This window comes from Crinia signifera, chromosome 2 (genome assembly GCF_055691185.1).
Source record: "Crinia signifera chromosome 2, ASM5569118v1, whole genome shotgun sequence".
Lineage (NCBI taxonomy): Eukaryota > Metazoa > Chordata > Amphibia > Anura > Myobatrachidae > Crinia > Crinia signifera.
Genome location: NC_139218.1, coordinates 388,337,182 through 388,355,019, shown reverse-complemented (window position 1 = coordinate 388,355,019; position 17,838 = coordinate 388,337,182). Strand labels below are relative to the sequence as shown.

Below are 17,838 nucleotides of genomic sequence, written 5' to 3'. Positions count from 1 at the left end.
CGCTAGTTGTTCATCAAGATTGTTCGTCAACTGGATATCTTTCAAAAAGAGCCTATAAACTGTAGCTAGATCTTTCGTCTTTCATTTGTCGTCAATATCTTTCGTCAACATCTTTTGTCCAGGACACTGGGTTCAATGGAAATGTCTTTCAACCAAATTGGTCAAAAAATATTGTACAGTGTGTATGCACTAGAAACCAATCAGCTTCAAAGACTCTGCTAGATAAATGACACTTGCTGATTGACTGATAGTTTCAATGTCTCCAATATATCTCTCTCCAAGGTTGATACATATCCAAGATTGCCCCAACAAAAAAAGAGCTGTTTCTTCTTCCATTAACCTTGATACATATCCAGCCTGACATAATTTCGGGAGCTACAGTATACATTGCATTTAGATATATACAGTATATTTACTATATAGATGAGCGTTAGCTACAGAACGAGGCTCAGTAACTACCATTTATCGCTGCTATGCGCACTTATCAGAGAGATCTAATGATTATTACAGTGTATTTGCTACATGGTGAAAATATTCAAATTCCTTTACAGGCATTCCAAACTGTGGTCCTCCAGCTGTTGTGAAACTACACATCCCAGCATGCCTTGCCACAGTTTTAGCATTCCCTAATAGCAAAACTGTGGCAAGGCATGATGGGACTTGTAGTTTCAGGGTCATAGTTTAGACATGCCTGCTTAGTATAAAGTATACTATAAGCATATGTTAGGGGTGTATTTATCGATGAAGCATGGTTATCTACTTGTTATCTACTTGTCTCCTTTACGTAAGAAGCCTGGAGAGAAGACTGTCAGCTGCACTTTGGGAGGCGGGGACTGATGTAGACTTCGCCCCCAGTACTGCAAATCCTGCAATTTGCGGGTCTTCAAGGAGGGGGTGGGGCTAAATGATGCCATTTGCATCTTTAGCCTCTCCCCCTCCCCTGAATGTTGTGAATCATGGGAAATTAACACTGCCATGGGGAGTTGGGGGGGTGGGTCACAGCCCTGTGATCAGTAAGCCCCTCCCCACCCGAATGAACTCCCAACCCTGTGCCAAGAAGGGGAAAGTTGGGAGAACACTTTGGGTGTGGGGGAATCGGGACCTGCCGTGCCAATTCCAAAAAGGGTTGGGGCCTTGGTCAGTAACCACCCTGACTTGTGGGAGTGTCCTGGAAGTGCCATGGGCTTGCGTCTTAAGTTCCATTTGATTCCAAAGCCATGCGTAAAAGAAAGGGAAGCCTGTTACTGGCTGACTGACCTCTTTCATCTTCTATTACTAAGAACCAAGGTTTAAGTCTTTGGCGCTAGAGACTAAGTGTTGTAGCTTGTTCCCCTGCAGCCACCACATAAGAGGATTGCCAACCTCTAAACCAAACAGAATAGACAGAAAAAAATGTGGGGCACTCAAAGGTGAACAAGAAAAATAACAATTTATTAAAACAACAGACAATTCACATATACAATACAGTTAATAAAATCACACTAGTTGGTGCACCAAAATTACTGTCACTGGATTGTGAACCCGACCATAATTAAAGATCCTTTTTCATATGAAATACATCTACCGGTTGGATCCCAGTAGAATTCCTATTGGGCGCTATAAATGTCCAAACAAATAGAACATGTGTTTTTTTCAATGAGGGCTGTTTATGCGCATTCAATTTTGGATATAAACCACACTGATTGTGTGTGTAGATGCCCGTGCAGTTGGGAGGCAAGGACTTCTGTCTAGTTGGTGATGTGACAGTGTCCGTCCTGCCTCCACAGTGTGCTGCCCGCACGGCAAATACAAGCAGGTAGTACAGTCAATCAATTGGCATGTATGCGCCGCAGCGCTTGCTCACCCCTATGCCGCTTGGCTGTCCCAGATCTTTGTAGGAGCTCAGCCGTTTGTGAATGTCCCGACAGTAGCCGCCTCCTTTGTTGCAGACTCCCCAGGCTGTGAGGCTCCTACGGTGCACTGCCACTGCGTCCGTGGGGGTAGATGTATGGCTGCAGCTGGAGGGTGTATTGGCGTCGGCTCTGGTTAGAGCGGGTAAGACGGCAGCGGGGGTGTCCTTTCTCCAATGTCCTTACTGTCGGGACATTCACAAACGGCTGAGCTCATACAAAGATCTGGGACAGCCAAGCGGCATAGGGGTGAGCAAGCGCTGCGGCACATACATGCCAATTGATTGACTGTACTACCTGCTTGTATTTGCCGTGCGGGCAGCACACTGTGGAGGCAGGACGGACACTGTCACATCACCAACTAGACAGAAGTCCTTGCCTCCCAACTGCACGGGCATCTACACACACAATCAGTGTGGTTTATATCCAAAATTGAATGCGCATAAACAGCCCTCATTGAAAAAAACACGTTCTATTTGTTTGGACATTTATAGCCCCCAATAGGAATTCTACTGGGATCCAACCGGTAGATGTATTTCATATGAAAAAGGGATCTTTAATTATGGTCGGGTTCACAATCCAGTGACAGTAATTTTGGTGCACCAACTAGTGTGATTTTATTAACTGTATTGTATATGTGTATTGTCTGTTGTTTTAATAAATTGTTATTTTTCTTGTTCACCTTTGAGCGCCCCACATTTTTTTCTGTGTATCTTCTATTACTGCACAAGATACATGAATTACCATAAGGTCTGTTTTCATGCAGGCATACTGATTAATAAGAAGGAGAACTTCTCTTATATAATCATGGTTTAGTATTTAAACACATTTTTAGATGGTTTATTGACTACTTAATTTTGTGGATATTTAGAATATATATTCACTTTATTAGCACCGGTCCGATCTATGTTGTGCATTGTAGTTTCGGTCTTTAGCATTGGCGGATTTTACCTAAGGGTTGCAGGACTTCAGTTGGTTCTCCCAGTAAAATCCGCCACCTTGGCTGCGTCAGTTGCAGTCTGCGTGTCTGCACTGGATCAATGGCATCACTGTGACCGGCAGTGACTTCCTACTGGTTATTGTGGGCCAATGCAGCCCACTGAATCCAGGGGTTTACACATGCCCACTGCAGCAGTCGCTCACCACCGAATGGATAAACCCAGTGTCAGGGGCGTAACTAACTATTTAGTGCCCCCCCCCCCCCACACGTTTTTTCGGCGCCCCACACACACACCTAACCTGCCCCCCCTTCTTACCCGCGGTCTGCGTCTCACCCGGCTCTCTGTAGGGACCTTCCTGACGTCACGGTCCCGGCCGGCTCCTGCTGCTACAATGAAAACGGACTCTTAGAAAATGGCTGCCCCTATGCTGCAGACAGAAAACTGTCTGCAGTATGGGAGCAGCCATTTTCTAATTGTCAGTTTTCATTGCATTGAGAGCCAGGCGAGACGCAGACCGTGGGTAACTATAGCCCCGCAGCCCCCCCGGCAGCGCCCCCAATTTCTCTGTGCCCCCGCCACCGCGGGGGCTGCGGAGCTATAGTTACGTCACTGCCCAGTGTCTCCCCTATTGAATTTTGGACTGTGCTGCAGCCCACCACTGGATCCGCCACTGGCAAGTATGTCCATGAACAGTATCATTTTGTACCTAATGGAATGGGATACTCTAGGTTGGAGCAAAGGACCTGGTAGAGTAAGAGCATGACTCCTGTAAAGGTGGGCACAGCTGCAGACACGGCGGTCAGGAGGTGTATCGCTCGGGTTGGTGTACACCAACTGCGCATAAATAGTCCCAATACTTCATTTTTCAATAATATTGGATGAAAGTCTGTTTGTTTACGGATTTAGGGCTTAAGAAACTTCCATAAAAACTTCCCTAGGTTTTGAACATTTAGTGGAATTTCACATTTAAGCTAAAACTGTCAAACAACATCTCTAAGCTTCCTCAATACCATCCTGGTACTTATGCACACTTGTGCCTCTTGATGCAAATGTGGCGCATATGGCAGGAACACAGAACCTGGGCCTCTTTCGCACCTAGGGACAGACTGGCCATAGGTCTCACTGGGAATATTTCAGACGGGCAGGCGTACCTCAGCTTGCTGACCATGTGGCCCCATCCCCGCATGACCTACAGCTTACTCCTCATCACGCTGCATCATCACCATTAATTCTGTTATTTCATCTCTGGAGTACAGTCATAGCCCTTTGACACCGCAACCCGGACCTGTGTAATTGCCAGGTTGCTGACGTGTTGACCCGCGAGGTGCGGTGTAAGAGCACCAAAGCTTATAACCCGGGTCCGCCAAACTGGAAATTCGAACCAGGTTATAAGAAGGGTTAAACCCAGGTCGCCCTCTGTATAATGGCCAATCCTGGTTCAATGTGATAGTGTTGGAACAGGGTGAGTGACATCACAATGGGAGCATGGTCATATCAAGTTAGGTTGCCCTTGAGGCACCTACCCTATTAATGCCTCACAACTTTGACCTGAAGTAAGAGGAAATGTATCAAATCTTGGAGAGAAAAGGGGGTTATTCTGGTTCGCATATAAAAGTGACTTTCATGTCACTTACATATGCATGCACGCTGGGACGGAAATGGGCCCCCCGCACCCGCGTCATGGCCTCATTACCATGAGAACGCCCAGTGTTCTAATGGTAACGCCCATGAAACGCTGGGCGTTCCGATATGGTAATGGGGCTGCCCGGCGCCCCCCCCCCCCCCCCCCCGCGCCGCTCTCCCTCTATGTTGGGTGTGTGCACGCTCCCTGTGTATGCACGTGCGCACTAAAAATAATTGGTCCCCGTGTGAACGCAAACTAGCTGTGAACGGACCTGAATAAGATCCAAAGTGCAGAAGTTTCCCATAACAACTAATTAACAATGCCTCCCAAATGTCCCGCGACCCGCCTGTAAGATGTCAGTGTCCCATGTAGAGGGGGGTAGTTAGGAGTTCACTTTTATAGACATTGTGGTGTATAGTGTATGGGTTCTACATGACATTGGCCTAACCATCGGGGACCATCCAATGATTTCTCTCCCGTTTGGCCACATTTGAGGGCGGACGTTTCGGGGGCCCGCTAAGCAGCAACCGACATCTGTTTAGCGAGCCTTGCTGAATCAGGCCTTAAATGCGGTCTAGCCGCATGGATTCTGCTAAAATGGCCGCCACCTTGTTGGAGACAGATGCTAGAGGTCTCTACTGGCCCTGTAGCATCTATCAAGTGAGCACAACGCATACAGTTGTACTTGGAGGTGTGTTGTGAACATGTAGTCCCCTGACAATGAGCAAAAAAACCCTGGAAATGAGCATGTAACCCCTGACAATGAGCAAGAAACCCCTGGCAACGAGCATGTAAACCATGACAATGAGCAAGAATCCCTTGGCAACAAGCATTTAGGGGAAAAATTATAATTAATGTATGGACTGGGGTGGGGCACAAAATTATGCCACTGAGTGGTAGTTTGTTGCTAGTATACTGTTCAACTCAGAATAGCTGAAGAGCACAAAATGGCCGCCTCCTCCTCTCATGGCAACAAACTACTATTTATCTTTCAGCCTAATGACTGTTAATGTCCCTATTTTGAAATATGCCATACAAGCAATTAAAAGCACAACTAGTTTTGTTTTCACACATATTATGGATCTTTACTAATGCAATTAGTTTGTGCCAGCCCGTTGGACACATTGCCATGTATCCGACAGAAGATGGTACAATGTCAGTAACAATTCGACTTATTAGCACGTTTAATGATGTCGTCACCTCTGAAGGTGAAAAGAAATGAGTCGGGGGAAGATGTTCGCTGAAGTTGAATCATGTGGGAGCCATCGTGCGCGCTTCCTGTTCTCTATGGGGATCTCTGTAATAGCACAGTAGAAACAAATAATTTGTACTTGAGATAAGTGTGTCAGCTTCCAAATTGTCTAATAGCCAGAAATTCCCACGGTTACCGTGGTAACAGGAGCCTGCTCCACTACCGTCTTAAGAAGTAGGATGTGTTAAACGTAGCTTTCAAAAAGTTACTAGTTATTACTCATTCAGTAAAATACATATGTTTTTCAAAAATATGAGTTGCATGCTAAACTATCAGGTTTTTCTTATTATAATGAGGGAGCACGGACGGTACTGTTTAACGTAAATTGCATGAAAGGATATTGCAATCGTTCAGCATACCGATTACCGACACCCTGGCTGCTTTCAGAAGACCGTCACCGAGATTTCGAATGGGTCAAGATGCCAATGCTTGAATCCTGACAGAAAAAAACCTGAATAGTGATTATGCTGACTGAGGTAGCACGAGGGCAGCAATGGCAGAGGAAAAGGTTAGGCTGTATGGAGTGGAAGGGTAGGATTAGGATGCAGAGTGGGGTAGGTTAGGGTTAGGCTGCAGGGAAGGGAAGGCTACGGTTAGGCTGCAGGGAAGGGAAGGTTAGGGTTAGGCTGCAGGGAAGAGAGGGTTAGGGTTAGGCTGTAGGGAGGGGAAGGTTAGGGTTAGGCTGTAGGGAGGGGAAGGTTAGGGTTAGGCTGTGGGGAGAGGAAGGTTAGGGTTAGATTGAGGGGAGGAAATGTTAGGCTACAGGGAGAGGAAGGTTAGAGTTAGGCTGTGGGTAGGAGAAGGTTAGGGTTATGCTGTAGAGAGGGCAAGGTTAGGGTTAGGTTGCAGGGAGGGGAAGGTTAGGGTTAGGCTACAGTGAGGGGAAGGTTAGGGTTAGGCTGCGTGCAGGGGAAGGTTAGGGTTAATCTACAGGAAGGTGGAGGTTAGGGTTAGGCTGCAGGGAGGGGAAGGTTAGGGTTAGGCTGTGGGGAGAGGAAGGTTAGGGTTAGGTTGAGGGGAGGAAAGGTTAGGGTTAAGCTACAGGGAGAAGAAGGTTAGGGTTAGGCTGTGGGGAGGAGAAGGTTAGGGCTAGGATATAGGGAGGGGAAGGTTAGGGTTAGGCTACAGGGAGGGGAAGGTTAGGGTTAGGCTGCGGGGAGGGGAATGTTAGGGTTAGGGAAGGTTAGGGTTAGGCTGCCGGGAGGGGAAGGTTAGGGTTAGGATGCAGGGAGGGGAAGGTTAGGGTTAGGCTATGGGGAAGGGAAGGTAAGGGTTAGGCTGCTGGGAGGGGAAGGTTAGGGTTAGGCTGCGGGGAGGTGAAGGTTAGGGTTAGGCTGCAGGGAGGTGAAGTTAGGGTTCCGCTACGGGGAGGTGAAGGTTAGGGTTAGGATGCAGGGAGGGGAAGGTAAGGGTTAGGCTACGGGAAGGGGAAGGTTAGGGTTAGGCTACGGGAAGGGGAAGGTAAGGGTTAGGCTGTGGGGATTGGAAGATTAGGGTTAGGCTGCGGGGAGGTGAAGGTTAGGGTTAGGCTGCAGGGAGGTGAAGGTTAGGGTTAAGGCCCCCATACATTAGTCCGACTTGTCCTAAGGACAAGTCGGACCTGATTTCACCCTGCAGCTCCCCGGGAGGGGGACACACGATTAGGCACTTGATGTGCCAAGGTTTGCATATGATAAATCGCATGGATTTATCATATGTGGTCCCCGGGGAGCTGCAGGAGGAGGGAGCCGTGCGGGGTAGTCATCAGCGGGCGGGGGATGCCGGCTAATAGAGAGCCGAGCAGGGGGAGGCTGCATAGGGAGCCGGGCAGGAGGAGGGTGACAGCGGGAGCAGCGCGCCGGGCAGGGAGGATGACGCTGGCTGCCGGGCAGCGGCGGGAGCCGGGAGGAACACAGATAACTTGAAAAAAAAAAAAAGCCCATACAGAATGACTAGCAAGCCAATCAATGGCTTGCAAGTCATCTGTATGGGCTTTTTTTTTTTTTCAAGTTAGTGTGTTCCTCCCGGCTCCCGCCGCTGCCCGGCAGCCAGCGTCATCCTCCCTGCCCAGCGCGCTGCTCCCGCTGTCACCCTCCTCCTGCCCGGCTCACTATGCAGCCTCCCACTGCTCGGCTCTCTATAGCCGGCATCCCCCGCTCGCTGTCATCCCCCGCACGGCTCCGGGGCTGGGCTGCACATAAGATTTAGCAAATCTTATGTGCAGCCCGTCCGACCTCCCGACCCCGATCCGATGCGCACGGGACCGCGGGTTGTCTGCAAGTGCGATTTGGGCCGATTTCACGGCCCGATTCATCCGAATCGGGTGAAATCGTGCCCAAATCGCATAGTGTATGGGGGCCTTTACACTACGGGGAGGTGATGGTTAGGGTTAGGATGCAGGGAGGGGAAGGTTAGGGTTAGGCTACGGGGAGGGGAAGGATAGGGTTAGACACAGGGGAGGGGAAGGTTAGAGTTAGGATGCAGGGAAGGTTAGGATGCATGGAGGGTGGTTATGTTTAGACCGTTAGAGGGGAAGGTTAGGGTTAGGCTATGGGGAGGAGGAGGTAAGGGTTAGGCTGCGGGGAGGGGAAGGTTAGGGTTAGGCTGCGGAGAGGGGAAGGTTAGGGTTAGGATGCAGGGAAGGTTAGGGTTAGGCTACGGGGAGGGGAAGGTTAGGGTTAGACTGCAGGGAGGGGAAGGTTAGGGTTAGGCTGTGGGGAGGGGAAGGTTAGGGTTAGGCTGCAGGGAGGGGAAGGTTAGGGTTAGGCTGCGGGGAGGTGAAGGTTAGGGTTAGGATGCAGGGAAGGTTAGAGTTAGGCTACGGGGAGGGGAAGGTTAGGGTTAGGCTGCGGGGAGGGGAAGGTTAGGGTTAGGCTGCGGGGAGGGCAAGGTTAGGGTTAGGATGCAGGGAAGGTTAGGGTTAGGCTACAGGGAGGGGAAGGTTAGGGTTAGGATACAGGGAGGGGAAGGTTAGGGTTAGGCTGCGGGGAGGGGAAGGTTAGGGTTAGGCTGCAGGGAGGGGAAGGTTAGGGTTAGGCTGCGAGGAGGTTTAGTGTTAGGATGCAGGGAAGGTTAGGGTTAGGCTACGGGGAGGGGAAGGTTAGGGTTAGACTGTGGGGAGGGGAAGGTTAGGGTTAGACTGGGGAGGGGAAGGTTAGGGTTAGGATGCAGGGAAGGTTAGGATGCAGGGAGAGTGGTTATGTTTAGACCATTAGAGGGGAAGGTTAGGGTTAGGCTATGGGGAGGGGAAGGTTAGGGTTAGGCTGCGGGGAGGGGAAGGTTAGGGTTAGGCTGCGGGGAGGGGAAGGTTAGGATGCAGGGAAGGTTAGGGTTAGGCTACGGGGAGGGGAAGGTTAGGGTTAGACTGCGGGAGGGGAAGGTTAGGGTTAGGCTGCAGGGAGGGGAAGGTTAGGGTTAGGATGCAGGGAAGATAAGGGTTAGGCTACCGGGAGGGGAAGGTTAGGGTTAGGATGCAGGGAAGATAAGGGTTAGGCTACGGGGAGGGGAAGGTTAGGGTTAGGATGCAGCGAGGGTGGTTATGTTTAGACCATTAGAGGGGGGGTTAGAGTTTGGCTGTAGGGGGGGGGGGGGTTAGGTTTAGATGGCTGTGTATGGTGGTTAGGCACTAGCAGGAAGGCTTAGGGTCAGTCTGCAGGGGGGTTAGGGTTGGGCTGTGGGGAGAGGGGTTGGGTTTAGATTGCTGTGTATGGTGGTTAGGGTTTGGCACTAGCAGGGAGGCTTAGGGTCATGCTGCAGGGTTGGGCTGTGGGAGGGGCGTTGGGTTTAGATGGCTGCGTATGGTGGTTAGGGTTTGGCACTAGCAGGGAGGCTTAGGGTCAGGCTGCAGGGGGGTTAGGGTTGGGCTGTGGAGAGGGGGGTTGGGTTTAGATGGCTGTGTATGGTACTTAGGGTTAGGCTGCAGGGGGTTAGGGTTAGGCTGCTTGAATGGAGGTTTGGGGGGGGGGGGGGGCATGATATGAATACTTATCTGACCCTGTCTGGATTCCATCCTTAATACTCTTACTGCGGGCATCCTGAACGCTGGTCATCCATGTGTATCCCATGACAACGGCATCTCTGATTTCTCTCTGATCCATTATCTCATTATTATTAGGTATCAGTCCCTATGACTATGTTTCCGGAGCCTAATTCGTGCTAGTATGCACATGCCTACACAGCTGCGCTTGCCACAGGTCACAGAACTCCTAACGATTGCAAGTGTAAAAAGAGAGATGTCGTCTGGAGCCATCCCAAAGTCCTCTGCAGTTGTGTTCTCATACGCAGCACCAATCCAATTACCAGGAACATTGACCCCTATGGTTAACCTATGGCTTTGCAGACTGGCTGCGGCAGAAGCACCACCGCGGCCATGTTTCTCTACACACATGATCACAGCTGAAGGCTGACACACACCTCGATAACGCACATGTTACCGCCACTTCCACACCCCTCTCTAGAAACCGGGTCTAATAGATTTCAACTGAGTGACATTTACAGAATCTAGGAAAAGAGGCCTCAGGTAGAGAACCACTTTTGTAAGTATTACAGAGGCTGCTGCTATTCTTACATGTGACAAGATAGATGGTACAGTGGGGGAAGTCTATTTCACATGGGATGTTGCTAGGGGCAACCAATCAGAATCTACTTTTAAATTCTTTAGCACCTTCTAGGAGATCATAGATATTATCTGATTGGTTGCCAATAGCAACATCCCCTGAGAAACAGAACTCACTTCTTAGTAAATCTCCCCCAGTACATTTTATTTTTCTATTTTATAAAGTAGTAGTACCTCAAGCAGAACCCAGACATTATTAAACGATCACTTTAAATCTAAGATACTCCAACGGTGTAAATTTAAATTCCATTTTTGAATTGAATATACACAATCTATACCTCCCAACATGACCCATTCCAGAAGGGACAAAATCCTCTCTACCTGGACCACCCTCTTAATCTCTGAGTAGAACTACCTGTGATAAAATGTCTTTATTATCAATTAAATAGTTGAACACAAGTAATGTCAATCATATATTAATTGGGAAGTCCAGATAGAGAGTATTTGTCCATCCTGTAATTGGCCAAGCTGGGAGGTATGCACAACCTGATATACCCCCCCCCTTCCCCCAGGCCCCCCTGGTTAAGTGCTCCCTCAAACCTTAATATGGCCCTGACTGCCATCCAAACTGAGCAGGCCCCATTGGACAACAAACCCACTGTAGATATCTTCTGTGGTTATAAAGTAGGTGCAGCGGCCAAACATTTGCCCAGAATATCCATGTGGTGTATGGGCTGAGGTCCGGTGGACCTCCAGAACTATAAGCATGTCTCTAAATAGAAGAAAACCTAGATGAGCACATAAAACAGCTCTAGATGTCCCTGACCTGTAGGCATGGTGACCTCACCAATCCAGATATTGTCCTGATCAAGGATCACCATCAGGCATCTCCACCCACTATTGGTTGCCCTACCTATGCTTCCTTGGCCATGGTTTAGAGTAAAGTCCTACATTTTTGGACAGCATACTTCCACATGAAGGTAATGTGGAGGATTCAGTCCAAGCTTTAAAGCAGCAGCAGCAGGAAAACTGATGTGACCAGGGTTGGGCTGATTAGCAGCACCCGTGCCTTCCTGATATAAGTGTTTATGCTCCTGATGGTGGATTAGCTGCCCAGGTGATAGACCAGGTTGTGGGCTACAGTAAGGACCACTGGAACATTGTGAGGTGTTTGAACTATGCTGTGACACCTGTATGCTGCAATGCTGTAACCGTGCTTGCTTATGCTGTTTACCTGGTATGCTGTTAACCTTCTACAACATAAAGACCAAGACTTTATCTTATCCAGTGTATGTGATTCCTCGTCTCAGTATTTCTACTGACTTTACTATTTCTGCCTCATCTCAGTCCCATCCATCTGTTCTCCTTTGCCCTCTCTCCACCATCTCTCCGGATCCTTAGCTACTTAGTTATGGCCAGTTCTTTGTACGATGGTCTTCACACATCGTCAATAAACATTGTGGACAAAATAAAACCAGAATTAACTCAATGCATATTTTGCAAAGTAGACATTTTTGCCTTAAAGAGCTAACCATAAAAAACAGCTTGTTTGGCAGTTTCTTTGCCAAGTAAACTTTACTTGCCCTTGGGTTACACATTATAAAGATAATGGACTCATTAGGTCCACTCTTACTTTGAATATCCTGTATGTAATGTATCATCTGGGTGATAAGTGCTCCTGGGCAGACGTCCTTTCCTCTAAATGATTGTGTTTCTTAATCATTACACATTAACACGCAGATGTCTCTCTATCTGTGTTCTCCATTGGTTACACAGAAAATCTAGAAGCATACAATATGCTAGAACTGAATTAAGTATCATACGTGTTTTAGACGGTGCAAAGACACATTAGGGCTCATCGATAACCAAGTGGCGCTGTGCAGCGAAGCATATTAGCCACTGTTATGCTGATGGAAGGCATTTGATTGGGTTCTCCAGTTTGGCATGACATGTGGGGCCCAATATCCCAATGAAGAGGTGTATTGTTGGCAGTTCTGTAGGTGTGACTAGGCCAACTAAGTGGATCAACCAGGATCCAGACATAACCAGTTGAGTGAAGAGAAGTGAACGGAGTGAAGACAGATTGAAGTGGGTTGTGGAGATAGTTGGAGGAAAAGATAGTGGACAAGCGTTAGAAGGTACTGTAAGTCATTATTACAGTTTGGGGTCGAAGGGGAGGAGATAGATTGGAAGAGTGTTCTCTTTAGAATGGGAGAGAAGAGAGCTTGTTTAATAAAGAAGGGGACAGTGCCAGTGGAGAAAGAGGGGTTATAAAAGGCATGCAAGGTGGGAGAAAACAGCACCCTACATTCTTCTGCTTCACAGGTGCACCATATGGGTGTAATTGTTCAGTCAATATGTTCCCATAAGTGTTTCACAGTTATCCTTTTAGGGCAGTTGTGGCCAAACCGGTCCTCCAGATCTACCAACGGTCCACGTTTTCCAAATCACCTAGCTGGTGCACAAGTGCAGTCTTTACTAACTGTCACATTTCCCAGACCACCTAGCTGGTGCACAGGTGCAATCATTACTAACTGTCACATTCCCCAGACCACCTAGCTGGTGCACAGGTGTAGTCATTACTAACTGTCACATTCTCCAGACCACCTAGCTGGTGCACAGCTGTAGTCATTACTAACTGTCACATTTCCCAGACCACCTAGCTGGTGCACAGCTGTAGTCAGTACTAACTGTCACATTTCCCAGACCACCTAGCTGGTGCACAGCTGAAGTCATTACTAACTGTCACATTTCCCAGACCAGATAGCTGGTGCACAGCTGTAGTCATTACTGTGTCACATTTCCCAGACCACCTAGCTGGTGCACAGCTGTAGTCATTACTAACTGTCACATTTCCCAGACCACCTAGCTGGTGCACAGGTGCAGTCATTACTAACTGTCACATTCCCCAGACCACCTAGCTGATGCACAGGTGTAGTCATTACTAACTGTCACATTTCCCAGACCACCTAGCTGGTGCACAGGTGTAGTCATTACTAACTGTCACATTCCCCAGATCACCTAGCTGGTGCACAGCTGTAGTCATTACTGTGTCACATTTCCCAGACCACCTAGCTGGTGCACAGGTGCAGTCATTACTAACTGTCACATTCCCCAGACCACCTAGCTGGTGCACAGGTGTAGTCATTACTAACTGTCACATTTCCCAGACCACCTAGCTGGTGCACAGCTGTAGTCAGTACTAACTGTCACATTTCCCAGACCACCTAGCTGGTGCACAGCTGAAGTCATTACTAACTGTCACATTTCCCAGACCAGATAGCTGGTGCACAGCTGTAGTCATTACTGTGTCACATTTCCCAGACCACCTAGCTGGTGCACAGGTGCAGTCATTACTAACTGTCACATTCCCCAGACCACCTAGCTGGTTCACAGCTGTAGTCATTACTGTCACATTTTCAAACATGATGCATTCATTCTTACTATAGATCCACAGGTTGCTTGATACACATGAACAGTTGGTAGATTTTGAGGACAGGTTTGGCCCCCTTCCTGTTTTAGGGGGTTGTATTTCTTTCAGGATCAGGAGGCTTGGCGCAATGATAACACGTGATGATGCTGCCAATTAGCCAACCTCTTCAGTTAATAGTACACAATATATTAGCATTGCAGCTGTTTTATGTCGTCTTGGCTGTGTTTGTACAATACCAATTTTCCATTTGCACCATTGTAGATTTCCATTTTATTTTTAAAGAGAGAGAGAGAAATGTTTTTAATTTAATTTAATTACGCGGTATTTCACTTTAGTTAATTTAATTTGTATATCTCTTATATATGTGGCTACATCTGTCACTCAAAGTGTGTCTGACTCTAAGGCTGGGTGGAGCCTCTGACTCACATGACTGACTCACATGACAGAGATTGTACACTGGGGTTTTGTCAAGGAAGACCTGACAGAGAGAGAGAAACGCTTTTTGGGCGCACTCCTTTTTTGTAAATTTACAAGTATTAGATGATTATTTTAAGATATAACTTTTATTAAAGACTTTGTTAAAATAAGTGGCACTCTGAGTTCAAATAATTGAATAGGTTAAAAATGTAGTGTGGTCCTCAAACTATTATTGTTTAAGGAATAATAATTGTTATGTCACACTTTACTTTATCATTTATGCACTGAGTTTTTCAAAGGTACGATTACCAGTGAACATAGGCAGAGAAATGATTTAGTTCCCTTTATGAATCGATATGGTGTGCTGGTATTGCACAGTAAATATACACAGTGGTTTACCACAGATAGGTCACAGCCTTTATAAAATAAATGGTTTCTAATAACAACAGATCTCTCTAGCAGTCATGGGTACAGTGGTTAGATTGAAGCAACGGCTTGCTTCCCTTATACTTGTATTGCCACACCTGGTCTTCCCCAGGGGTCTCCCACCTGGGTACTGTCCTGGCCCTCCACTGCTTGGCTTCCAAGTTCGGAGAGGGTTTGGGCAAACCAGCGGGGTATGGTGGCAATACGTAAAAATTAATGCAAGGTGCTTCAATCAATTGGTACTGCTTGGCTGCAGATAGTAGTGGCGCATCACACTGGGCCTTTTTATTGGCCTGATAATTTCACAAGGGGTTAATGGTAAATAGCTTATTGGGAATGCAGGTGAAGCACACTGGTACTGTAGAAAAAAATTATATTAAGTATAATATAATGGTTGACACAGATTGTGTCGACACAGTGTTTAGTTTGAGGGAGAAAAAATATTATTATGCAATGGTCGAGAATAACAATGTGGAAAGTAAATTGTTTTTGGAGAAAAAGATTATATTGGTGGATAGAACACTTTGTTGCAAAAAATCGTGCTTTGAGAGACTTGCTGTCTGTAGATGGAGTCAATTCTTGGCAAGAATGAAGCACTGAGTATAGAGCAGTTTGCGCAGGATACATAGACACATTGTTAGTGATTTGCTACAAATAGACACACTGTTGATGAAATGCTCCTGATTGATCAAAGAAAACGAGAGATACTGTAGCCAGAGTATGATAGCCGGCTTGCTGAAGGAAATATATAAATATGGCTAACGCTGTGTTTGGGTGGTTGACACGAGGTGTCGACACAGTGTTCTCTAGGGTATGAAATACACAAATAGCACCAAGTGGGGAATGATGTTTGAGTGAGCACTTCCCAAATGCAAGGCACAGGGGAGTGTGCTCGAGTACCTGCTGCCGCTGCCTGTGTTAGCGGCTGATGGCGGGACTCAGCGTGTCGGCGGCTTGCTGCGGGGAGCCTCGCGGTGTTGAGCCAGACCAGGAGGTGTTGACAGGTGGTCTGCCGCTGACTAGCGGAGTGCGGGGAGATCCAAGGCGCAGGAAACCGGACCTGCTAGTTGCTGTTGCTCCGTCGCGGTGATTGACGGCTGGTGGGGTCGCGGCTGTAGCGCGTTGGTTACCGGTGATGGCCGGTGATTGCTAGAGAGGTAGGCTGGACGGGAACTGGCTGCTGGACACGTGTTTCGCCTATGGGGCTTCTTCTAGCAGTGCCATTTTGGAAAGGGGCAGATGCCCTGACTTTATTCTCGCTTGTTTTTTGATTGACAGGTGATTTGACCAATAGGGTATATGGGATTGATTTCTTGTCTATATATTCCCATATAATACACTGGTTGGTTATTCAATTGATTGCTTGAGGTGACCTTGCTGGGTATATTAAAGTCAATGGAGCAAAAATACATATATATGTAAAAATAAATGAAAATACATGTAATTATAATGAATGAAAATAAATATAAATATAAAAATAAATAAAAATAAAAATAAACATAAACATAAAAATAAAGATAAAAATGAAAATAAAAATAAATATAAATATAAATATAAAAATAAATATAAATATAAAAATAAAATTAAAATATCTATATAAAAAAATAGGAATATAAATATAAATGAAAGTACATTGGGGGTACCGCATGAGTACAATTACAGGGTTGGTTATTGTAGCCGCCCCGGGTGTCGAGACTTAAAAATCCCTTGATGGATGTTCGCTGGTTCTCAGGGAGATTAATGATCGTGGTCAGTGGGTGATTATTAGAATGTGGTGAAAGTTTCACTTTACAGGTGGAGGGTAGTTATTGGGGTTCTTATGTAATTAACCTTATTTAATGTGGTGCCTTATTGCCCGTGATTGGTGAGCAGTTATTTATAAATGGAAAGATGAAGTGATTTCTTAGGTGATGTGTCGGTTGAGGGGGGAGGGGGGGGGGGGAAGGGGAGGGAGAAGTGAAGAACAGCTGTGTCAGTGAAAAATGCAAGACAGTGAATAAACCGTGAGAAAAAGGTGCAGATTGGTATGACACTGGTCCAGTAGGACGTGGTGGATGAGGAGATTCCGCTGTGAACCTCCATGTGTGGCTGTAGAAGGGTGATAATTGGTGACCCAAGGGGTGGTGCCATTAGTATTGTACCCTATATGGTGACAGTGGGATGGTGTTTCAGCGGTGGGGATTGCTAGAGAAAGGACAACTGGTGAGGTTGATAATAAAGTAGATAAAAAAAGATGATTATAGTGATATTGGTGATCTTAAAATTATGAATTGTTGGCCGTGATTGTTCTGTTAGTAATTCGGTTGTACAATCAGCCCTGTTGTAATTCTTTTGGTGGTTGTTTTTTACTTAAGAAAAGCTCCATATTTGATATCCTCATTTAGACCTTTGGGGGTCAGTGAGCCAAGGTTGAAGATCCATTTGCTCTCTTTTTGAAGGAGCATTTGGTTCAGGTCTCCTCCTCTGAGTCCTATCTGGATTTGTTCTAGACCGCAGATCTGAAAACCTGAGGGATTACCAGCATGTACTTTTAGAAAGTGTCTGGCTACTGTGGTAAGTTTTTTCATTTTCGTAATATCAGATGGGGCATTACGTATGTTGCCAAGATGTTCCAAAGCCCGCTGTTTAAGCATCCTGGATGTCATGCCTATGTATTTCATGTTGCACTGGCAGGTTACTCAGTATATGACATTTTTGCTCTTGCAGTTGAAAAAATCTTTTATCGTGATGGTCTTGTTATACTTGTCTTCGATTGTCATGGTTCTGTTAATATATTGGCAGATTTTGCAAACTCCGCATGGATATGAGTCTTTGAGAGATGAGGGTCTAGATGTTGGATTGGCAAAATGACTGTGTACAAGTTGGTCCTTTAGACTTGGGGCACGTCTCCAGCTCATGTCTATCTGTGGTCTCACTTTGGCAGCAAGATCGCTATCGCTGAGGATGATCGGCCAGTGGTTTTGTACAATGTTCTTAATTTCTCTCCATTCCGAACAGTAGTTGCCCACGAATCGGATGGTATTGTCTATTGGCTTGGGGGAGATTCCTTGATCTTGAAATAACATCTCTGAGCGATTTTTGGTCATCACCATCTTTTCAGCTTTTTTAATCGATCTGTTCGAATAACCTCTTTCATTCAGTCTCCTGGTTAGGTCTTGACAGTTGGACTTGAAAGTTTCGTCATTTGAGCAGTTCCTCCGGAGTCTTAAACTTTCACCACATTCTAATAATCACCCACTGACCACGATCATTAATCTCCCTGAGAACCAGCGAACATCCATCAAGGGATTTTTAAGTCTCGACACCCGGGGCGGCTACAATA

At 46.7% G+C, this 17,838-nt stretch overlaps 1 protein-coding gene and 1 pseudogene across 6 annotated transcripts in view; both read right to left on the bottom strand.

Annotated features, from left to right (window-relative positions):
• DLG2 (discs large MAGUK scaffold protein 2) overlaps positions 1–17,838 on the bottom strand; it is an 895,737-nt gene that overhangs the window by 735,510 nt on the left and 142,389 nt on the right. The gene's annotated exons all lie outside the window — the stretch shown is intronic.
• LOC146060825 (5S ribosomal RNA) lies at positions 14,603–14,721 on the bottom strand (annotated as a pseudogene).